At 38.1% G+C, this 25,311-nt stretch overlaps 1 protein-coding gene and 1 non-coding gene across 12 annotated transcripts in view; both read right to left on the reverse strand.

Annotated features, from left to right (window-relative positions):
* Positions 1 to 25,311, reverse strand: part of NPAS3 (neuronal PAS domain protein 3) — an 877,558-nt gene that overhangs the window by 355,124 nt on the left and 497,123 nt on the right. The gene's annotated exons all lie outside the window — the stretch shown is intronic.
* LOC118968584 (U6 spliceosomal RNA) lies at positions 17,895 to 18,005 on the reverse strand. Its single transcript, XR_005056318.1, has one exon. It is a non-coding gene; the product is annotated as a U6 spliceosomal RNA (small nuclear RNA).

The following is a 25,311-nucleotide window of genomic DNA, read 5'->3' on the forward strand; positions in this document are numbered from 1 at the left end:
GGAAGTAGCTCAGAGACCTGGGCTCTGCTCTGGCTCTCACTGAACCCTGTGTGGTCTGGTCTCACGACTACTCACTGAGCCTCCAGGGTGCTTCCTTCTGCACTGGGTAGAGGAGATTTGGCTATAGCTTGGTAAGTCTCATCAACAAGCATACCCATCAGAATGATCTCATTTTTTTCTCCCCAAATATACATATCTAATTCTTCGAATTTCTGACTCAGTCAGTCCTGGGGTGGCATCTTCGAATAGGACAGTTGAAAAGAACCCCCAGCTGATCTGTGGAGAAACCAGGTTAGATAAATTCCGAGACTGCTTGCAGCTCGCAGAACCATGTTTCCACTTATGCCCATACTTACAAAAATCACTTGGCATATGACTAGGAAAAGATGTCTGGAATAGAATACCTAACAATAATAACAATAATCACCAACCCTTATCAACCCCTGCTTCTGTTCTAAGCACAGCTCAAGGAATAACATATCTTAACTCACAGAAATTCTAGGAGGCTGAATTATGGGTAGAGTCTCTTTATTACCCCCATTTTTATGGGTGAGCCACAGAAGGTTAAGTAACTATAATGTTAAAAGCAAATTATTCCCTGATTGGTGAAATTAAGGGTAATTTTCCTTTTTCCTTTTGCTTTTCTACATTTTCTGGTATTTTTAGGAAAAAAATAATCTATTTCATAGATGACAGAAAATCTTTACAGTTTACAAACAAATTTCAGAAAAGGGATTTCATGTAATATACATTAATTGGCACAGCTAACATATAAAACAAAAAACCATGAACCTGTTGTTATGTGGATTAAAAGCTAGCCAATTACAAAAAAAGGGTCTATTTTCCAGAAACTTAGCCTAAGAGAGCAATTGTAACTGAGCATGGAACTTGGTGCCTGGTAGCCATGGCAAAAAGGGGAAACTTCTGGAGTTGTAGAACAACCTTTAGTCAATAAAAGGAAATGTTATCAGATCATCAGGAGGATTGAACTTTTCTGAAACTCTAGAGTGGAAGAGGAATCTCCACATAGGTTTCCAAATAAGGAACATGATTCTGGTGTTCTAACACTTTTTAAAAACAGGTCAACAATGTAAGGCAAACTTAAGCCCAGTTGGTGCTGAATTATCATAATGTGGATTTGTGAAGACAGAACAGAAGGACTTTGGCTCTTATCTGATTGCTGGCCCCATTCTTTCTCTTATTTTTTGTTCTGGAATTCACAGATAACAACTCCAGAATGTGCTTTCTAAATAAAAGGCAGGTCTTCATCATCAGAAAAAGCCATTTATAGAACAGTTCTGGTTTCTTTAATCACAGCCCTTAAAAGATTCAGACCCTAGGAAATACTGAGGGGGGAAATAACAAAATCCCTGCGTAAGCTAGAGGACAAGCTTTGCTCGTGAGTGACATGTGCAGAAACAACCCTAAATCACACAGTATAATTATCTTCTTTATGCTCTGGCTCTAAAATTCTTAAGAGCCACTGCCCAAATGTCCTCCTCACTTTGATCTATGGTTGTAATCTTACATTAAAACTCAATCACACTGGGAAATGTCATTTTGCCAGCTTTCAGGCAGGTCTTAATAACAGACCCCTGGCTGCGATTAGCCTGGAAGAGATCAAGCACTTTTCACCTCGCGAGCAGCGGGAGCCTGGCCAGGCAGGCACACCTGAGCAGGACTGGACTTCAGCTTGGAGCTCGCCTGGCTCCTTCCGACTGAACCCTGTCCACACGCACGTGGGTGAGCGAGCCAGCAGCCACTGTCACCAGTGATCGTTTCATTTAGCAGGTGTCCTACAACCAGGGGAGAAAGTCACTCTGCACTAATTTTTTTTCCCTTCAGCAGTAAGAAACCATGCTTACCTAAACATAATAAGAGACAGAGAGGGAGTTTAAACTTGAATAGGAATACATGTATTACATTTTTTAAGGCAATTGCTACCTTTGGTCTGGCAGCTCATCAGGCTGTACATTATGTCTTGATTTCTTTATCTTACCAAGCTGTCTCTCCACGCCCTTGTTTCAAAAAGACTGCAAAGGAAAAACATTCACCTACTTTTTGAGACATCCTTTCAAATTAGATTAGGAATTTTGGGATTTCTTTCCCCATATTTAATCCTATTACACTCACTAATGAGTGATTTTGTTTGCTTGCATGATTACAATAAAAGCAAGTGGCCAGAGCCTACAAATTCAGCTCCTCCTTCACAGAAATATTAAGCATGTGGGCTCAACCTGCCGTGAGAAAGCCCCACTCCATCTGAGAGTCCGCATCTGGGAGTGTGAGAGCTCCTAGTTGTGTTCAGCTCCTTCATGGTTTGTATGCACTTGTTCACAAGGCCACTTAAAATTAAACCAATATAGATTTTGGCTCCAGCTTCAGCCAAGTTCTGGGATAAGAGGGCATCAACACTAATATGATGAGACAAAACGGCTTTTGCAACACATTCTCAACTCTTTTTTTTCAAAGAACAGTAGATTTTACTCTCATGAATTTAATACAGTGGTGTTAGCCAGCTTCAGCAAAATACAGCACTTGGCCCAGAAGACTACACCGTGCCTGTGAATGAGTGATGCTTGAGTGTGTACATCAGCACAGGGTTTTAACAGGAAAGGAGGATTTTACACAAGAGCCAAAGAACTTTGTTACAGAACATCTGTTTCTTCCTGTCTCTTATTATAAATAGCCCTAAGATGACCCATATCCTTTCCATGTTCCTTCATTTCTCTCTCTATAAAATGGGTACAAGATAATGCACAAAAATATGATGCCCATGTGAACTATTCTATTCAAGAGCTTGTAAAATCTGCAATTAAAAAGTGAAATGAGCCCTAAAGAAACTATAATAATGAATCATATTTTTGTAGCAGATACTTATTTTTAATATTTATTATTCATGTTAAAAAATTTTTAAACTCTTCAAGTGCCAAAAGCTTCCTCCAATGCATAAAAATGGCCAAGAGTGGGGGGAAATAAAAGCTAACATTTGCTGAGCACTTAGAGTGGGCAAGGCACTTCAGGGCATTTTCTTCTATCATCTTCAAAAATTCTATGTGGTAGGTTGTATTGTCACCATTTTACAAATGATGGGACTGAGGTCCACAGACTTGGTCAAGTTCACACAGTGAAGAAATGGAAGACTCAAATCTCAACTTTACTGTGTCTTGAGATTTTGAACCCAAGAGCCAACCTTCTTAACCACTTTCCTACATCCACTAACATAAAGGGAAATAAAGAGGCACAGAGGGCAAGGAAGGCCACATGGGTTCTGTTGCTATATTAACAGATGGAATCGCCCTTTATTCTGCAAATATTTATTAAGCATGTATTTTTTGTGTACCAGATGCTGGAAGCTGGACAAAGTACTAGACATCCAGGCAAAATACAGAGCCTTGGCTCCCAAGGGGCTTACAGTCTAGTTGGAGAGATAAATAATTTGACCCACAGCGGTGAGTAATGCTGAAAAATGTAACGGTGTGACAATTCTCAGCTCTTGTTAAGAAAGATCAAATATCATTATTTCAAATAAAGAAGGTTTATGACAGTTACAAAGGGTAAATGTCTCATGAGGAAAGAATATCCTGAGTTTATATATAGTACAGTCCAGTAAACACCTTGCAACCATGACAATCAATAATGCCATCTTATAACCCCTAACAACACGTGAGGATATTTGTAAACAAAGGATGGAGAGAACTGGGTAAAATCAATCAACAATTAAATATATATTGAAAACTTATTTCTGATTTGCATCAATTCAGATATAGAAAAAGAATAAATGATGACATATCATGTCCAGTTCTAAAGTACAGCACAATTCGAACTACAAGCAACCTGGCAGAGAAATAAAAACAGCATTTAAGGAAGGTTTACATGAAGAAATGAAGTCTCACAAATTGAACAGGAAAACTGGGAACATAATTTTGTTAAAAATCATCTAGACCCATATTTTTTTTTATCTCATTTTGTGGTTAGTGCAGGAATTAATAAAAAAAATAGTTTGGAAGACTATACTCTGAAGAGCTGGTATCGCTGGGTGCTGGGTGTGTGGGTCACTAGGGCTTGCTTTGTATTTTTTTAGCCTAAGTTTTCTGCAATGAACACATTGCTTTCTTCTGTTCTTTTAAGAGGACTTGGGATGCATCAGCAGAGCCCACCACAGGCCCATACTGGGTCTCAGTCTTGCTGCAGAATGGAGAGGTGTCACTGTAGGTGCTCATACCTCCAACAACCTATACACTGAATGAAGAAAAGGGTTCCAGAAGAAAAAGCAGACAGATGTCCTTCATGCGGAATTCTGGGACTGCCTTTGGGAACTTGAGAATCCAGTGAGAACTTGTCCTTGTGATATAATACTGCTAATGGGCGAGCCATTTCGACACTTTACATACTGCCGAGTAAGTTGCTGCAAAACTTTCTCATTGTACTCAGCGCTGTCTGTGCAGTTAATTTAGGCATCAGAAAACTCAGTTGTTAATTTTCTGACTTGCCTCTGGACTCTTAAATGCTATTGCTCCAATCATAACACGTCGGAACATTTACACAGATTTCAACAATAATATCCACAGCTGGGAATAAATCAAAGCAGTTTTATCACTGATTAAGTGCTATTGAAATATGGTTACAAGACAACATGAAGCAAAGGACAGATTTCACTTGGGAAGATTAAGATGAAGCCTGGGGGGAACTGGGGGGAAAAAAGGAGGGGAATCCAAACAAAGTCTATGCAACATTTAAAAAATATATAATTTAGAGCTAGAATGCATTTTTTTGGTCCTTTAATTTTCAGTTTCCTGTGTGTGTGTTTATGCTATAGAGTGGTTCACCCATATAGGATGAATTCAGACACAGCTGTTTTCCAAACTAAGTCTTCATACTGAGATAGGGGTCAGCAAACTTTTTATTGTAAAGGGCCAGAGCATATACTTTGTAGGCCATACATTCCTCTGTTGCAACTACTCAGTTCTGCCATTTTGTGTAAAAGCAGCCATGATGATACATAAATCAATGAGCATGGCTGTGTTCCAAAGAACTTTATTTATAAAAAATAGGCAGAGGGCTGGATTTGGCCCCTGTGATGTAGTTTGCTGACCCCTGCACCAAGATACAGGTAATGACACTATGCAGAAATTCTCCAAATAAACAGGGATAGATTGAAGGGATGGAGTTGGGGAGGACATGTGGGAGTTAAGGATACTGAGTCATCCTAAGACTCAGCTGTCCTCGGGGTGAATCTGTACTCTGTCTGGGTCTTCCTCAGTCTCTTTCCTGCGGACGTACTGCAGAGAGCGTCACCTCTACCTGTTCCTTCAGACCTGGGAGCACTGGATGGTTAACTCTCCTGGGCACCCAGGAATACTTTCTTTTTAAAAGTTGCTTCCTTTTTCTTCTTTCCTCTTCCTCTAACCCCACCCCCACCCCCCTCCCTCCACGTGCCTTTTCAGTTCTCCTGCTGATATTTTTGGTCACACATATGTCAGGGCTTCTTCTTCTTTCTAATTAGATCATTTAGGCCATCTCGGGCTTGGCTGGTGTCTGGTGCTGACAGGTTTTGGCCTGCTCACTCTCAGGCTGACCACACCAGACCACATGCTTAGCTGCTGCTGTTTTGCAATCACATCTGTGCAGAGGTTTGGAGGTGGCAATACACTTCTCAGCAGTGTTTGATCTTTGTCTCAGGGACTCTGACATTTTCATCAAGGATCGAGATGATGGCAGAGAGATGATCCTCATTACGATTACAGATCACCAAAATTTAAGTGTAAATGGAATTCCTCTTTACAAGATAATTGTGACTTAAAATGATCTTGCCAACTATGGAAATGACAGACACAATTAAGTGGGCAAGGACAACTGCAGCACTGTGTCCCAAGGAGAACCCCCTATGGCATGAAGCGGGACACAGTGTGCGTACTGTTAGAGCTCGGGGTCTCTCGGCACCACTTCTGCTCGCAGCCATCCTTTACACAGACTTCATGAGCTTCTTTTCCAATAGCCTTCAAAATTTCCAGTTTTCAAGGTTTCTATTCTATCATTTCCCTATCTTTGGAGAGAGAAAAGAAGTTATCCCTTTCAGTTATGGAATTTGCTAGGGTTCTGGGTCTTGATTCTCTTCTTTCCAAACTTTACATATTCTTGGATGGTCACCCAAGCTCACAACTCTTACTATAACCCACACATATTCAGATGGTTTCCAAATCTGTATCCCTAAGCCTTATACTTTCAGACCCTAACCAGGTATATCACCACCTATATGTCTTATAGACATTTTAAACTCTTTCTCTCAAATTGAACTAATAAACTTCTCTTCCCTTCCTCAAATTATGCCATCTCCTAAGTGAAAAAAAGATAAATTTTTACCACCATGTACCCAAGTTACTTTGGCCAGACATGCCAGAGTCGGCCCATCCCTTCCATCATGCATCTATCAAGTCAGTCCTCCAACTCAGCCTCTTTCACTTCTTCAATGTCATTTGAATCCATCTCTTAACCATTTTCACTGCCTCTACCTTTGTTGCAGTTCCTCACAATTTTCTCTTCCCTCCAAAGTGGTTATCCTACTTCTGGTCTCTAAGTCTTCATTCAAATTATAGTCACATTTCTAAATTGAAAAAGTCATTGCCTAGGATAAAATGGTCAGTCCTCTTAGCATGTCATATAAGGTCAATATCACATCACACTATGTCAGTGCCCTTCACCCTGCCTCCAGTAGACACACACACACACACACACACACACACACACACACACACACACACACACACACACACACACACACACACATTCCCTTTCTCTTTCTCATTTCCAGCCGTGCTGCTCAGCTCATCGGCCCTGCTGCATGCCCTGCTCTTCTGTGCTTCTGTGCCTTTTCATAGACAGGAATTTCTTCTATTTAGGATTTCGTTGCTCATGTGACATTAAATCTATTCATCAACATTTACTTAAAAGTACTCTTCTCTGCAAAGACTCTCCGAAAGTCCACCACCAAGTTAAGATGATCCTTTGGGCCCCCATTATTTGGTATATATGCCCCCATGACAGCACTCACCATACTGGGTGTCTATGTTAAGTCTACTTTTCTCTCTAGATGAGGACACCTGCCTTGTTCCTAAGTGTATCCCACCATTCAGAATAGCATCTGGCACATATTGCCATTTGCTACATATTTGTAAGATGCATTATGCAGTGAATGGCTACATGCAAATATAGCTGTATTAGTTAATGAGCTTACCAAGAACTTGAAACACTGCATTTTAATTTCAGTACACAGAGTACTGGCAAGTATTAGGTAGCATGGAAAGTATTAGTTTCTCTCTCATTTTCAGCACTGGTAAGATCAGGTATGAGTATACTTTGTCCTTAATAATTAATGTATAAGTATTAGTAATAATAAGTATTAAAGTACAGATTTTGTCCCTAATAGATAAAGGCACAGAAAACATAGCTAGAACTTACAGAAAAACCATAAAGATTTTGGAAAATAAATCCTTCAAGAAATTAGGCAACAGATTAGGGCTACTCAGTTAAAAATATGACCAAGAGTGATTTTATAGAAGCTGTTAAGTTGAATGAAGAATTTTCTGCTGAGCTTGTTAACAAGTTATCCCCATCTTTGAGAGAGGAATGAGATAAAAACTATCTAGTAAAGGAAGTGAAAGAGTTTGAGGAATATCTATGTATCCTCTCACTTATTAGAAAGGATGAAGCATTCCTAGAGAAGATGGAAAAAATAATCGAAGATGGAAGAAAAAGGTTTCAGTGGGGTTGATGTTGAATCAAATGGAATAGCAGAAGATTAGAGGACTGAAGCTATCATCATGGAAAAGGAGAAAACTAGATTTCAGAAAAACCATAAAATCTATGAATGGCATTGCCCACTTACAGGTGAGTTTGTATCTCCTAAAGAAAACGCAGTACCCCAGATCCCAAAGAGGAGGCCCAGGCGTCAGTCCAGGGAAGGCTTCTGGTGCAGCGTCCAGAGAAAGAGGGTCTGTTGGTGACTCTTTACTGGCTTATGGGTCCTGGCCAATCAAAAAGTTCACTGTTTTTCAAAACAATAAACCATGGAATCTGCAAACTCATACCCACTACTGTTGCCTGGAGTGACAAATGTTAGTCTTAGAAAGTGCTTCAATTTGCCTCTAGAAGTCTTAAGGTTTTAGACTTGAAAGTGGAGTTATTAGTGGAACATTTTCATAATGTTCTTGGTATGGGAAAGCTGGCTAGAAAAACAGTATTAACAGATATAAAAAAAATTAAAACTATATTAAAAAACTGTGTAAAAGGGTTAATATTCACTTTTCTGGCTCAAGATGGAGGAACTCTTATAAAGAATAGGAAATGTGTATTTGCAGATCAAGAGAGTTTAAAAGGGAGACTGGAGACACATGGCAGAGCTGGGGTGAAGCCCTGGTAAAACTGCCTAAGGGTACTGCAGAAGACAGGATGTTTGCCAGTGATGAAATGATTCTTGAAGTTTTGCACTAAACACTTATGGCTTTAGAAGTACATATACTAATGGGTAAAATATAGGTCATACAAAATAAACCTGAAATATTAGCACAAAGAAGAGTAAAATGAATTTTTAACATGGTGAGCACTATCTCATAGTTACAGCAAGACTAAGTGGGATGTGGCTCACGCGTGGAGAATGGCGAGAGGGCACAAGTCGACCAGAAGAAATACAACAAGTTGGAGAGGAGCACTATACTCTGTTTAGAAGAAACAAAAATGTCAACATAGTTCTAGAGGACACATGGCTCTAAAAGATGGGAACACAATGGAGAATATTTGGGTTAAGCAAGAAATAACTGAAGTGGTGGGAGAAGGTTCAGATGCCTGATGGGAGGTATGGAGGATGACTTCTGAGAGCAGATGATCAAATAGGGCAGCAGACTGATAACATGGTGATTAGGGAACCTCAAGTATTGGTATATCTGCTGGGAGTATTATTCAGCTGAAAGCAGAGCATATGATAAATTCCTGCCTTATTGGCAATTTCAACTTTCAAAAGGAAAAGGAAGAAATGTGTATAGATATGCACTGATCTCCAGAGTTAACTTAAATCTCTTTTGAACAAGGCATAAAAATTAGAGCAAAAATCATGTACTTTATATATAGAGTTGAAGGAATCATAAATGTCATCCAGGCCAACACATGAACCCCACCTATGCTGATCCTGCCATGTGATAGCCTGGCAGTCATTTAACACTTCCAGGGATATGACTGTAATAAGACCAATCATCCAATATTCAACCAGTTTAGACAGAGTTGCCTTCAAAGTGAGATTAAAATCAGTTCAGTTACTGATCTTAATTCTACTTCCTCTGAGTTTGCAGATTAAAACGAACTCTTTTCCCCAAATCCTTTCAAATATCTGAATTCCATGTTCCTTCAAGCTTTATTTTCCAGGCTTAAACCCTGTTTTGTTTTGTCACTGTTCACATAATTTATTTGCATGTTTTTAGCCCTGCTTATTTTCTTCTGGACAGAGTGAAGAGGGGATATTAATGAGATATAGGCAAGAACATTGAGAAAAAGCTGGAACATTATGCTATGGTCATTTTTATGAAGAAATTTCCAGAAAGGCTGGGTATCCTCAGTCATATGTCTTGAGTTTTAGGTGCACAGATTCAAAATATGTGATGAACAGATGGGCTTAATCCCATCGTTAGAGATTCTAAAAGAGGAAGTATTGTTATAATGAAGAAAGGAAGTCTGCTATCAGAAGTAAAGAAGAGAAAAACATCAAATAAAGATAGCTGAACTGGAAGTAGGTTTATTAACGCAGATAATGAAAGGATATATATGTGTAAGAAAAAGGAGCGAGAGATAGTAAGTAGGATGGGTTAAAAAATAGCATAGAACTAAAATAAAAATATCAGAAAGGCTGGAGTCTAGAATGATCTTGGACATATAAAAACTCCTAGAGACGGTGAAATAAGTATGCACATGCATATGGACACCCACACACACATACACACATACATTATATCTGGTATAAGACAATAAATCAGGAATGGTCAGAGACAATTAGTAAGATTATATAATGCATATTTGCCACAGGGAGAAAGGGAGAAAATTACTGTTCTTCTTTCCTGGTTCTTTATCAAGAAGAGAGTATAGAAAAAGTTAAATTAAAAAGCTTTAAAGAGTTAACAGCATCATTAAAAAGGAATAAAGGACATAGTGTGTGTTTATGTTTGTATGTACATGCATATTTATATTAGGTATACATGTATATCTGCATATACAAATTTTATATACTTGAAAATAAAATAAGAATACAAATATACCTAAATAAATAAGCTCATGTTCTACTATGTAGGCAAATCATAACATAAAGATCCTGTACCATGGTTGGTAATCTCAGGAACACTTTATTAAAATGATAAATGAACATCTATAGAAAAAAACCAGTGATCATTGGGAGCCATCAAATGTCTATTACAAGTCTTGGTGAATTAACAGTTTTCTTTTTTATAACAGATCTTGTAGATGTGTAGCCAAATAATTCCTTTAAGTATGGTATTGTTTTTAGCACCATATTTAATAGACTTGAACTTCAGGAAGACTAAGTAGATAAAACCCAGGTAAGTGGAGTAATAACTAACCCAACAACAGAATTCAGGGTTAACTGATGTAAGAGTGTTATCCTGTAAAGTTCTCTCTTCTATGGGTTTGTTCTGGAATTAACCAGAATCATTCAGTATTTTTCTAATGTCTTCTTAAAGATATTGCAATTTGCAGATAAAATGTATTTCAGAGGGAGAAGTCACATAGGGTTAAAGTATCATCATTCAAACATCTCAATAAGTTAGAATGAGGTACAGTAAACACTAAACTTGAAGTCAATAGGGAAAAAAAATGCTAAGTCTTGAACTGAGGCTAATAAATCATTTCCTTATGTGTAAGATGGGGAAACCTGGCTTATCTGCATTTCTTATGACTAAGATTTGGAGCACTTAGTTGACCATAAGTTTCAGGAGAGTCAAAAAGAAGTGGCTGCTAAATAGCTGGTATGATTTTTTTTTTATTAATGTATCATTGCTATACAATCTTTTATATATCATTGATATACAATCTATGAGCAACATTGTGGTTACTACATTCACCCATATTATCAAGACTCCCTACACCCCATTGCAGTCACTGTACATCACTGTAGTAAGATGCTATAGAGTCCCTACTTGTCTTGTCTGTGCTATGCTGCCCTACCTGTGGCCCCCTTACATTATGTGTGCTAATCATAATGCCCCTTGATCCACTTCTCCCTCCCTCCCCACTGACTTTCCTTTGGTAACTGCTAGTCCCTTCTTGAAGTTTGTGAGTCTGCTGCTGTTTTGTTCCTTCAGCTCTGCTTTGCTGTTATACTCCACAAATGAGTGAAATAATTTGATATTTGCCTTTCTCTGCCTGGCTTATTTCACTAAGCATAATACCCTCTAGCTCCATTCATGTTGTTGCAAATGGTAGGATTTGTTTTCTTCTTGCGGCTGAATAATATTCCATTGTGGATATGTACCATATCTTCTTTATCCATTCATCTACTGATAGACACTTAGATTGCTTCCATATCTTGGCTATTGTACTGCAATAAACATGGGGTGCATATGTCTTTTTGAATCTGAGATCTTGTTTTCTTTGGGTAAATTTCTAGAAGTGGAATTCCTGGGTCAAATGGTATTTCTATTTTTAGTTTTTTGAGGAACCTCCATATTGCTTTCCACAATGGTTGAACTAATTTACATTCCCACCAACAGTGTAGGAGGATTCCTCTTCTCCGCATCCTTGCCAGCATTTGTTGTTGTTTGCCTTTTGGATATTGGCCATCGTAACTGGTGTGAAGTGGTATCTCATTGTGGTTTCAATCTGCATTTACCTGATAATTAGTGATGTGGAGCATCTTTTCATGTGCCTGTTGGCCATCTGAATTTCTTCTTTGGAGAAGTGTCTGTTCATATCTTCTGCCCATTTTTTAATAGGGTTATTTGCTTTTTGGGTGTTGAGGCATGTGAGTCATTTATATATTTTGGATGTTAACCCCTTATTGCATATGTTGTTTATGAATATATCTTCTCATACTGTAGGATGCCTTTTTGTTCTACTGATGGTGTCCTTTGCTGTACAAAAGAACTGGTATGATTTTTAAGCCACATGAGAAGTGTAATTTTCAGATCAAGGACTTTAGTCCTTTCCCTATTCTCTGCCCCTATTCTCTGCCCTACTGGGCCCACAACACAGTATCTGGTCATTTCAGAGTATGAAGTAGTAAATTGAGAAACCTGCAAACTGTGCTCTGTGAAGAATCATAGAAGGACTTAAATAAGGACAGACGTTGTGGAAGAGAAGTCATGGGAAAAGCAGATGTCGGTTATGTAGGCAAAACTGGGGTCAAGAAGTGAAAGACATAAAGAAAGATATAAAAAATGGGAATAGTATAATAATAAGATGGGCTGCCTTGGAAGGGAGCAAGTTTGCCATCCATGGAAATATTTGATCAGTGGCCAGGTGATTTCTGTCAAGAATATTTTGAAAGAGATTCTTCCTTTAGAAGGAAATGTGAGGTAACCTGAGAAGTTCTCTGCCAGTCTAAGATTCTCTGCCTTTCTCTTCTATTATAGGCTATTGATTTGACATTAGAATGTATATTAAATATTGGTCAAAAAAGGTTGGTTTGATAAAGAATGTTGCAGAAAACTACCCATGAAATTCCATATTAGGAAGGGTGATGTATTTAACTGTGCTGAATTTTTTGTACAATAGAAAGTTTACAGTAAATATTGACATAACCATTTTTTTTCTAATTCACTTTTAAGGGATGAACAGGAGTAAAACACATAGAAATTAAGTAAAAGAATACCTACTCACATTGTTCCACAATCTTCTGGTACACAGGGTAGTCAGAACTGTACAGCTGAGATACATCTATTCTGGTCCTATGGCATAACTTTATTGATGAGAAACGTAAGGATTGTAGAACTTACACAACTTGCTAGATTATTCCTCCTTTGGGATAGCAGGAAAACATCCTTAACAAAAATACCAAAAAAAAAAGTGTAATAAAAACTTTGTTGTTGAACTGACTAGCTTTAGCCTTTTGGATAGAGTTTCTATATTTCCTATCCCTTAGAGAGGAAGAACCATGTTTTTTAAGCCATAATGATAAAAAGTTGGCATTAAACATATAAAGCTGGTTATTCAGTTATAGAAGGATTGCTGTAAAGTAAATCATTCAACATTATCCTGAGTCACATTCCATCAATACCTTCTGTGTCATGAAACCCCACTGAAAGTAGTCAGCACTCTCGGGAAGGGGTGCAGTGAATCACACATTAGAATTCACTGCACCTGTTCCCCTGGGCTTGAGGACCAGTCTGAGCTGGCCCAGAAGAGCCCCCCCCATCTCAGCAGAGCCTCCAAGATGGGCAGCATGGTTCAGTGTTGAGGGCCCTGAATCAGGGTCAGATCTCTCCATGGCCATCTCATTGGCAACATGATGCCGAAGGTCTCACCCAGCTGAATATCCAGGGGCTCTCTCTCCTATCATGCCGTTAAGTTAACCATCATCCTTAGATCATACCTTAGCATAACCAAGCCTAGCCAAGGGTACAGTGCACAAATTTAGTATGATGCCTTTAGTGACTCCACAAATGGCTGGAAGGCTGAGCCTGAATGAGGAGTCCTACTGTAAAAAGATCTTTCAGCTCAGGAATTCTTAATTACAATACTAAAGTAAGCATTCCATTTCTACTTTCTTTTCCAACTATTGACCAAATTGGGGATGTTTTCTACTTGGGTTGGTTTCTGACCTCTTTTAATCTTTTAAACAACTAGAAAATTTAATTTCTATTAGAACTGACTAGCTTTAGCCTTCTATTACTGAGTACGTGGGAATCCTACAGATTTTTACAGTTTTTTTAAATGGGCTGACTTATTATTTGAAGGAGTGTTAAAAAATGTATTAGACTTCTTATGTTTCATTACTATTTTCTCTTTAAGATTTACTGGTTGGGTGTGGGCATGGCCTGAGCTGCCAGTGGAAGAAGAACCCGAGGAGCTGACACTTCCTGGCCCACGGGGAAGGGGGTGGGATCTCAGCCCAGGGAAACAGGACTCGTGCCTTTTTCTTGTGTGCTCACCACAATGAATTTTAAGGTATTACCATTTAAACAGCTGTTTGTCTAGACAAACCACATATTTTACTCCTGGGAGGGAGGAATATACATTAACTATATCTCAATATACACTATATAGCTCAATATATGTCAATATACACTAAAGTGAATGGTCCCTTTCTTTCTGTGGCTTATGTAGGCACAGCCTTCATCTCTCTCTACTGTGCCCATCACATAAAATAAATACTATGTGCAAATGCCCTATTTACTTCACTAAGGCTGTAATAAAAGTGAATTAGAAAAACCTGTTTGTTTCTGTAAAATGTTTGTATTTCTTTGGAGAAAAGGTATCATTTACCTAAGATGATATTATATATTGCCTTCTCAATTTGGGTAAGTTTGGAAATTGAACAATTGCAAACATTTAATTCCTGCATATGTTATGCTTAGCACCACAGATCTACATAGCAGATGAATGAAGAAATTCATCAAAAGAGTTTTCACCAAGCAGTATGCTACTGCCAGTCCACAAGGGCTAAGAGCCACTGCTTGTTGTGGGTGCCAAAACAGAAGCAAAAACAATAAAAAAACCATTTATTTTAGGTGTGATCACACCTTTCATTTGGTCTTTGCCATCTATCAGCCATTGTGGAAAAGTTTTCCACATCATAGGAACTAATTTATTTTTGTTGTATTTTGTCTTTAAAAAAAAAAAAGGTGAAATTGATGGTGAAAGGTTATACCATGCATTTGTTATGGTAAGTGAGAGGCAGGACAGCTTAGTGATTCTGGGCATGGGTCTGGATACCTGTCCCGAGCTGGTGCCATCATTGCTAGTACAATACCCCGTTGGGTCATTATTAACAGAAGAATCCAGGTCAGCAAATGTCCTGCAATCATGCAGAAGGCTTCTTGTCCTCGTTGAGCAACTCTTCTCTACCCTTCCAATACTCCTCCCTAAATATCCTTGTTGTTCAGCCTCCACTACTACATATTCCTGAGTAAATAATGGAAAATCTCACTATGATGCATTATTCCTTCTCTGCTTTTCCCATTCTACCAGGAAAGGTACATATCTTCAGCAGCTCCTCCTTCAGTTACATTCCCTTCCACTTAAGAGATTCTCCCTCCTCTTAACTATAGAAAAACAGCTTACATGCACAGCTTTATGTGCTAAACAATAAAAATGGGGGAGGGCATGTTCTCTCTCACTGTAGTGCATGTCGCCTTTCTTATGCACAGTAACCATCAGGAATGCCACAGGAAATCACACTATCGGTTATTTTTTTTTTTTTAACGTGAAGACAATTTCTATCTTCCTTTGACTAACATGCATACCTTATTTCCCAAACACGCTACAGTGTTTTCAGCACTTCAGTGGCTTCTTGCTTAATTTTTCCCCTTTATCTTCATTACAAAGTTCCTGGCAAACTTAGATGTTGTACACTTTAATAGCTATAAAAGGACAATACTGGAAAGATATTAGGAAATGAGGGGAGAAAAATGGACTTCAGAAATGCATGAACATTTTGGCCAGGGTTTGGCAAATTCTCCCCATGCACGACATGAACGCAGGCTCCTCCCTGATACAGCTGCCGTTTTGACGTAGAAGCCTCTAGCTGTGGTTCTTTACAAGTCTATGTGAATGTACTTGGGCATAATGCCCAGTTGGCTTTATCTGTGTGGCTGTAAGTATATAAAATATTTGAATACCTGCGTGAAGAGTTATGGTCAAAGTCAAATTATGCCACTTTCTCTTCCATTCTTCAGTTGAGCTTAGTCCCAAAGTCCTTTCAAAAAGAAGAGCTATTTATTCCAGTTCAGTAAGGGGCTCTCCCTCTCTTTATCAATCTTGTGGGAAGATTAAAGGCCACTCTATTTGGGACAGTCAATTGCATTCTTTGAATACTCCACTGTAGAATCCAGAAGGTAGAAAACGAATAAGTGGATAAAAGCTTAGGGACCAAGGGTTTCAATTATAAGGCATGTCCTTCTTAGCCTGACTTTCTCTAGGCCGCAGATGTATCAGGGAACTTCTCAGCACTGTTTTCTCTAGCAGGCAAGCTTGAGAAAACTGGTTCTATTCTGCTTTGGGATCTATATTCAGGATCACTGAGCCTGTGAATTTTTAAAAACAGTTCCCTGATTAGATTACGGATGAGATCAACTAAGTAGAAGACAGCACAAAACAAAACAGAAATAGATCCTATTTTGATACAGCTTTGAATTACAGAAATAGGCAAAATGAACCACAGTGAGGAAATCAATCGTCTAGCTCCTGGGCCTCCTTTGTGCTCCTGATGGACTGTAGCCTCCTGGCTCTTGAACTGGGATCGCTAGAGGCTGTTACTTTGTGAAAGTTTTCCTTCTCAGTAGATGACTTTAAACAGGGCTTTCAAAAACCCAATAGGAAGCAAAAACTGTAAGGGTAGCATGGGCCATAGGTAGCCTCAAAATGAAAACATCAGAAGAGAAAATTAGGGCACAGCAGCTAGAATTTCAATAAGGAAGAGTTGTTGTTTTTCCTAATTAAAAAAGCCAGTGTCCTTGGTTTCTCAGACCTCTAACTAGTTATAAGTTAGTTCAAGTTTCCAAGTATGCATCTGAATTGTGCCTTGAGAGCCTCAAGGGTATCTGAACCAAATATACATATTTATTCAGGAAAATTAATTGTTTACGCTGATGAAACAGACTGAGTTGGATGAAAACAGGCAGCAATGCTTGGCTATGCAGGGCAAATTTAAACACATGCATTGACCTGTTAGAACATGGATACAGAATGGTAGGCAACTCTTGAAAAAAATGCTTTATAAAAGCAGCAGTTTCTTTTCCACGACCATAAACACAATGAAGGAAGATGAAGACAACAGCGTGGGGCAGAATTTTCAGGGAGGAACTTTCTGTGGTCTCAGTTAATGTTTCTGTGATCCAACACACTGATATGCACATGCCACAGTCACTCAAATAAATGGCTTACATGTCCAAGATATTAACTTGAAAAGGTATAAAGTTCTGTTGAAATATACCACATTTACTCCTTGATCTCTTTAGCTATTATGGATTCATTTTTTAATCCATGAATCTATTGAAGCTCTTACTCACGCTCATGTGTAAGTTTAGCTTGTCCTACTTAACAGAGGTAAGAGTTGCACTCATCTAGTAGTCAGGTGGGACTTGGTAGCCCAATGGTACTCCGTGAGAACAAGAACGGAGCCATCTCTCGAGATCACCTGTCCATTACACTTTCTTTCTGCCCCCTTTTCCCTAAGATTCCACTCCAGATATACTGCCATTTGTGTCACCATAGAGAAAGGAGCCAAGGGAGGCCAGTCGGAGCTGCTGTGGAACCGCGGCAGCCGGGCACCCGCAGCTTCTCTCATACGCAGTGCCCCTGTGAGGCCACGTTGTAATGGCTGGGAGGCCCCGGGCACTGTTCTGTGTGGGCAGAAGAGGTGGATCAGGGCTTGTTCTGCACAAACTGTCAGTGGAAATGTGTTCTTGAAGACTGTCATGGCACAGGTAACTATAACACTGTACACACTGGCAATGATAACATTATATACTTTGAAAGGGACAAGACATATTGGGGAGGTCAGTTTTAGCATGTTTGTTAATAAAAGCATTCATACTCTTTTTAAATCATGCTCATTTACCTATCTCCACCCTTGGATAAAGAAACCCAATTTATGTTGTCCCAGGGCCTAAGCCATTGCCTACAAGTTAGAAGCATATAGGCACTATATTAGACAAATACCTAATAACCTTTTTTTAAAAAAAAATATGGAACACTTCAACTTCACAAATATGCATGTCATCCTTGCGCAGAGGCCATTCTAATCTTCTCTGTATGGTTCCAGTTTTAGTGTGTGCTGCTGCAGTGAGAACCTGATAACCACTTACCACCAAGGGTGTCAAAACAATTCAAGCATTCTATGGGATATAAGTCCAGAATTCTATGATAATATTTAATATACTTAGGTAGGAAATTATTAAAATATGTGAAAAAATAAAGTGCATCTTCTTAAAGAGAAGATTCAAAGATAGGACTTCATAAAATCCTAAAATCATAACTTGGGCTTTATATATAGGATGAAATCAGAACATTTTTGAGACTGGAGACTAAAATCATAGCAACATTATTTCTACAGGAATTTTACTAAAATTTAAAAAATTAATAAATATGCCCAAAACAATCTAATGTAGTTAAGTTCATGAAATCTAAGACTTTTTATCTTGTTTGACCAGGTTTTGCCCTATGATCTAAAATGTAGAGTTTGCCAACTGATCCGTGGACAATGGGTTACAGGTTGTGACTGACGGATTTCACAGTGGACAAATATTTTGCAGGTCCCATAAGCATAACCATTTGTAAACATAATGTGCCCTCTAAATTCCTAATACTTTAACTTCTAGGTCCAATTAAAGATCTACAACTTCCATGAAACCTCTCAGGCTGACACTACCCCAACATGCTCTGCCCATACTACTTGGAACATGTTAATCACAGTAATTTTTATTTCCCCCACATGGACTATAAACTCTTTAAAGGCAAACAAGGAGTCTAATTCTTCACTGTATCCCTCAGTGCATCCAGCAGAGCACTGGATACATTACTGGGTATTTAATATATGTTTTTTGAATAAATTAAAAATTATGTGTTTCTGTTCATATTGGACTCATAACTTTTGCAGAAGCCTGAGATATTAGATCCCTGAATTAAACATCTCAATCTGTAGGTGAGTCTATTTTCTCAAATTATTTTTGGACTTGAAAACATTTTGGCTGCTGCTAGGTATATATAGTTCACAAACAAAAAGTGACCAAATGATCTGAGTCAATGGTTCTGTATTGACAGTTTTCCTCCCCGTGAGAGTCTGGCTTGGTTCGCCATGTACCAAAGAATCTTTTAACACTAGCTGCTAGGAGAATGAATGATCCAATTGTTCACTCTTTTATTCATTCAAACAAAATTCATTTGATTCCTACTATATTCTGGGTACATGTTTACATTTCTGTGAGGAAAAAAACACACATACAAACTACTACTAAGCTATATATAGCATTTTCTTAAACGATGTTGAAAAGAAAGAATCAAGTTGGTACAGTGGGAATTTGAATGAATGAGCATCTAACAGAGACAGAGCCAAGTAGAGGATAACCTAACAATACTTTCGCAGATCATGTCATTACTCATTTCTAATACATTCTCAACCATGGACATTTGGTTGCTGTGTTTGACTAAGCTGTTCCCAAAACGAACAGCTTTCTTTCTTTTCATTTTGTATATTATTTTTTAAAAGATATGCCTATGTTGAATAAAACCTTCATGGCTCCTGTTGGTAAGACTGTTCTGGAGAAAAAGGCTAATTTCCGGCTTTTGACTTAAGAGTTAAGTCTAACTTTCCAATCTGCAAGACACTGCCTAAAATTACTATCATCCAATTCATGATTTCTGTTTCATTATATTTAATTTGCTACTTATAAATGAAGTCCAAAAATATAGGGTTTGGTCTCAGCTGCTACTTGCTAACAAAAGTAATATAAGCCTGTCCCAGAAATCAAGTAGCTGCCTTCAAACATACAGAGAACCTTCCAGCAGCATATCTTCCAGTTACCTAGATGCTGTGCTTGGTGCTTTACATGTTAGGTCATCAATCCTTCCTACAGCATTCTGAGATCATTTCACTGTTTCCTTTCTGCAGACAAAGTTAAATTCAGGGTCACAGAGGTAGGATTTGAACTCAGTCTAATTCCAAAACTTGTGTTTGTTTTATGATGCTATGTGGTTTTTGCACACTGTTTTGAATCTAAGACTAAATGCAGATGGAACTGTAAGTTGAAGTTCATTTTTAAAATCACTTTCTTGACTAATAGCTTTTAGAATATAATTGATGATAATATGAAACCTACCTATCCACTACTTAGAAAAACATGCCATTCCTATAACTTCATGATCTATTTTTGTTCGTTTCGTTGTTTTTTTTTTTTTTTTTGCCTCATTCTATCATAGGAATGTTCAGACATTGCAAGTTTCTTAAAATGTAGTTAATGCTAACTATACAGCCCCATAACCTGATGGCAGTGAACAAACATTAAGGAGCCTTTGCATATGAAAGTGTGGTAAATGCAGATTCCTTACATTTACATATGTAATACAGAGAAGTAAAATCAATGACATGGAGGTACCTATGTAATAAAGTAATTGCTTTAGAAATGTGTATGATAATTGCATATCAGCTGAATAATTCATTGCTAAAATTATTGGTAATGAATGTTAATTTAGTACGATTATCTCATGTGTGGGAATATGCTGATGTACAATGATTTACAGTAAACTTTAAGGATGATCATTTTATTTTTAGACAATTGCATGTTCATTAAATATGAAAAAATGATGACAAAACAGGTTTCAGTGATGCATTCATTTTGCAGGGATAGTTTCAATCACAAATGGCTTTTGGGTTCTATCAGCTATAACCTATAAATCATACATAAATATGTGTGTGCTTGTGATATCATGTACTGCTGTCCAGCAGAGGGCTCCTTTGAAACAGAACGTGAAAAATGAGGCTGCTGTTCAAACTGGAGCCAACATGGTACTTTTAATCATCTATATTGAGGCTTAGCAAAGGTTTATTCGAAAACCAACCAATAGTTTACAATCTATTTTTCTAGAGATTGTAATTTCATGTATTTATAAGTGAGTAGAGATAAGATTTTTCATGAGACTTGTCCTAGGAAAATATAAAGTGATTAGGACCAGATATTCCTTAATGAAATGCAAGCAAAACCAACTAGTAAGTGGCCACGAGCTGTATAAATAGATGTACATTTAATTATATTTATATAGCAGCACAAACTAAATGTACAGAAATAGTTTTATTAAGGGGGAATCCATTTTTTTCCCAAAGGAATGTATTGTAAAAAAAGACTACAGACTTTCCCCTTTATTAGAAACTAGAGTTGTCACTGAAACATTACCCCGATCCCCCAAGGGGGGGAAGAGTTAGGGGTTCTGCAGATTTTTTCCTTTATAAATGACTTACGTGTGCTTTAGTAAGGCATATAATTTTCTCTTTATATAATGATCCTTATTTCTCCTAAAGAAACACCTTTATATATTCTCAAAAATAAAATGATACATTGTTACACTTTGTATTACTCAACTGTGAGTGATATAAAAATGCTACAGTGATCAGACTGATCAATACTTTTAACATGGAGTGCCGAGTGATTTCATTTTTAAAAAGAAAGGCTAGGTTGTGTAACTAACAACTCTGAAACTTATTTTTTTCATTGGCATAACTAATAGAGGTGCGGTGGGGGTGGAGATGCACAGATAATCATGTTCTTAATCTGCACAGCTTCTAAGACATCATGAAGATTCACCAAAATTGACTCTTCATTCAGCTCAACCTTAAAGTCTGCATTTAATTTTCATCAATGGATACATCACTGGTACTTGCTGAGAAAAGGTGAACTTTAGATCCCTAAAGAAGATACTGACGTTTCTAAACAAAGGGAAGTGATAACAAATCTTTAACATACAATCTAAAATCCTTTGAAATCACCAATGTAGAATTTGTTCTGTGTCATAAAGCCACAAACTGGACACTTTAGAATCAGGATATAGGAATCACATTGCTCTAGAGATGGCAGCAATTCTAGTATTCAAATCCATGAAATAAAACACGAAATATTTAGTGGCCCTTAAACAACAAAAACTGAGATCTACAATTTTCATGTTTAAATAGGGTAGTTACAACCTAGGTAAATATAAGTGGGTTTGTTTTGTTTTGTAGTCAAATTAGAGCTGGGCCCTGGTATTCAGGGGCACTAGAAACCAGAAAAAGTTAACATCCATATTTAACTGGTGATATGTTACTATGAAAAGCTGGAAAAAGCCAGATGTGGTAGAACATCTATGGTAACAAACCCAAAATCATGTTGATGTGAGCATTTATTATCTCAAACATGGAAACCAACACAGCAATCAACCAACACTGTGTCTTCTCAGGAAATAGCACCATTCTAATGGAACCTTGTGAAACAATCATATTATAATTTTGCATTTCACATGTGCATTTTAAGCGACATTATTTTTCCCTCTTTTGATCTTTCCTCTGTATTTGTAAAAGGAGCTTTCATCTTTGGATGTGTGTGCGTAGGTGCTCTGGAGCCTGTGTCCTTCCGTGTTTATGATGCCAACAACTAGCCAGACTTTTGCAAATGACACAGACTGTACCAAGACAGTTACACCTGACTGCTTAACCCTTCTGCTTGCAGGGAAAAGATGGAAGTGGAAATCAAAAGTAAGTCTACAACATTCCCTGAGTGCTCACCTTAGTGTCTTAAGAAAATCTAGTGCCAATTCTGCTGCCTACCTCATGTTTCTGGAATAATATCAGTCAAGGACTCCATGTGTTTTTGCTAGGGCCTCCAGAGCTCTAAAGAATCTGAACAAATCCTAGAAGGGGCCTGCAGGAACCATGACCCAAAGACCGAAGAAGTGTTTGGTGTGATCAGAAATTCACAGACAGGTATAACCTACCAATGTCTTCTCTATTCCTAGAAACTGTTTTGCTCTCTTCTTTCAAAGGAAGAAATGAAGGAAGGAAGGGGGGAGGGAAACAGAAGGAAAAACCAGATTTTGACCCTGAGCTGCTCCACCAGCATTCAAGAGCAATGACAAGTTCCCTCTATTTTACAATCTTGATAAAGCCTAATTTCCTTGAAAAATGTACGTGCGGGGTTTTCAGGATACCTACCCTGATTTTGCTGCAGTTTTTCTAAACCAACAGATCCAAAAATGGCACTGGCAACCCTTCCTTACAGCTAAATGACAAAGAGCTCACACCCCCCATTGACTGACCAGGAGAGCCTTTACAGAGAATCTTGAGCTTTATTCTGCCCTCAGACTCTTGGTTCAGCCCTGAAGGGCATCTGCAGCAGGGAAGAAATTGTAGCTTTGTAATTTTTCGCACAGAAACCCAGAGAAAGAAACAATTGCCAAGAACAAATCCCTTGATGTGGGGGACGGGCAGTGTGGCACAAATCACTGTCGTTACAACCGAACTTTCAAAGCACATCTGTTTAGTTCCATTTATTCAAGTTTATTCCTTTGAGCTTCCTCTTTGCTTATGGCCTATGCAGAGATCAAAGGACACCCATAAAAAAGGTGCTATAGGGACACTTTTCACAACCTACCTCAGATCAGTATGCTGTCTTTCTCATCTAAAATTACTGACCCCTGGTGAGAAGGAAATATCCTGTAAGTGACTTTTTTTTATTAGTGGTGAGAGCTTCATGCACACTATGTCCCCTGTTTTAATAAAAAATATCAACTAGAGGCTAGCTGGCTAAGGACAGGATGCCAGTGGCTACAAAATTGGGTAAAACTAATGTGCCCATAGAAAAGTAGATACCTGGACTTTGGTCTCAACACTATAAGCCCCTCACCAGCTAAACTTAACTTCATGAAGATCACAGAGATAGTACAGGGTTAAGAAACCACAACAACCTGAACAGGTTTGACCCTACTTAGAAGCAGCTACATTACCTTCGGAAGGAGAGTTAGCTGATGGCTGTCTGATCACATCATTATACACTATTCAGGTATTGGTTCATTTGACTAGTGCTTCCAAGATGTGACACCCTTTAATATCTACCTATTTATTTTTCATCTTTCCTCTGTCAATAAGAAGATGCCATTTTTTTGTTCTCTTCCACTTGATTATCCTTACACGTACTTACGTACTTGGGAATAACTTTCATATTCCTGGTAAGTCTTTCTTTTCTCTCTAGACCAAACCTCTTCAGGTACTCTAATATTCATCAAAGAATATGATTTCTAAAGCTCTTCACCACCTTGGATTCTTCTCTCCAGTAGTCTCTAGTTTCATGGTATCCTTGTAAAAATACCAAAAAGTAACCTCCAGAACTAGTCATACCTCTGTATGATAAAGTTAGAATTTCCTATGTGAGAGCTGATGGACCTTAATAAATAAAAATGCTAAAATCAGTGACAGAGCCTGGAATAGAAGACTGGTCATCTCGAAGGAGTCAAAGACAAGCCCTATGCCCATGGGTTTTACAGAGAGGCCATTTCTTCATCTTCATCTTCATCTTCATAAGTATGGTTTATGTTTACAAACAGTTGGAAGTCCACGATTAGTCTAAGGATTGGCCTACTGTTCAGTGTGTCTCTAAACACTCGTAAACACTCACCTAAAATGTGAATGTATCATTTTCACAAAAAAGCATTTCCTAATTGACTAAACAAGTTATTGGAGGAAGTGAGAGTTTCATCTTTTAACCTATAATGAACATTAATGTTCAACATTAGCAACCTTACCATTTTACATTACTTTATTTGAATTTAGCACCAGCAAACATATGTATGGATTTATATACATCTACAAACTCATATACAGATTTTAAGAATTAATTATAGCTGATAATAACAGCTACTGTTTATCAAGTACTTACTATGTAAGAGGCACTGTGCTGAGCACTTTGCATGTAATATTTCTTTCAATTCCAATACTATGAAATAGATTATATTAATATTATCCTCATTTTACAGACGAAGGGCACTAAAATTTAGAGAAGTTAAAAAAATGTGTCCTTGGTCACATAACTAGTGAGTGGTGGAATGTTGGGACTGAGCCCAGGTCGACCTAATTCCAACATCCATGCACTTGATCAACTAAGAGTGCTTCCTCTGCAGCGTCCTACAGCAAGGGACATCTCTCCATGGAATAATTAGCCTCTCTGGGAGGTCTGAGGTAGATTCTAAGTTACCATGTATTGGAGTTGAGCCCAAGACTCTCCATCTTATTACTCAATGAAACTTAACTGTGACACATCAACTACCACTGGAATAAAATACCCAAACTGTTACTGCCAGGGTTCTGACAACCGTGTGTGCTTCATCATCCATAGCAGCAGGCAAGTGGGCACAGAGCCTGTCAGTGAGGAATTAGGTCAACTAGTGAAAACTCTGAATGATCACAGTTGGCTATAAATATAAGTAAATCAGTGTATTCTGCATTTTTCCATGCCCCATGGTGGGCTCCATCACCACCATAATTACCAAGAAAATACAACCAGACACAATTCACAGAATAATACTGATCATCAAAGAGTCACCTACAAATTACCAACAACATTCTTCAATGAACTGGAACAA

The sequence above is a fragment of the Manis javanica genome, chromosome 8, assembly GCF_040802235.1.
Source record: "Manis javanica isolate MJ-LG chromosome 8, MJ_LKY, whole genome shotgun sequence".
NCBI classification, from domain to species: domain Eukaryota; kingdom Metazoa; phylum Chordata; class Mammalia; order Pholidota; family Manidae; genus Manis; species Manis javanica.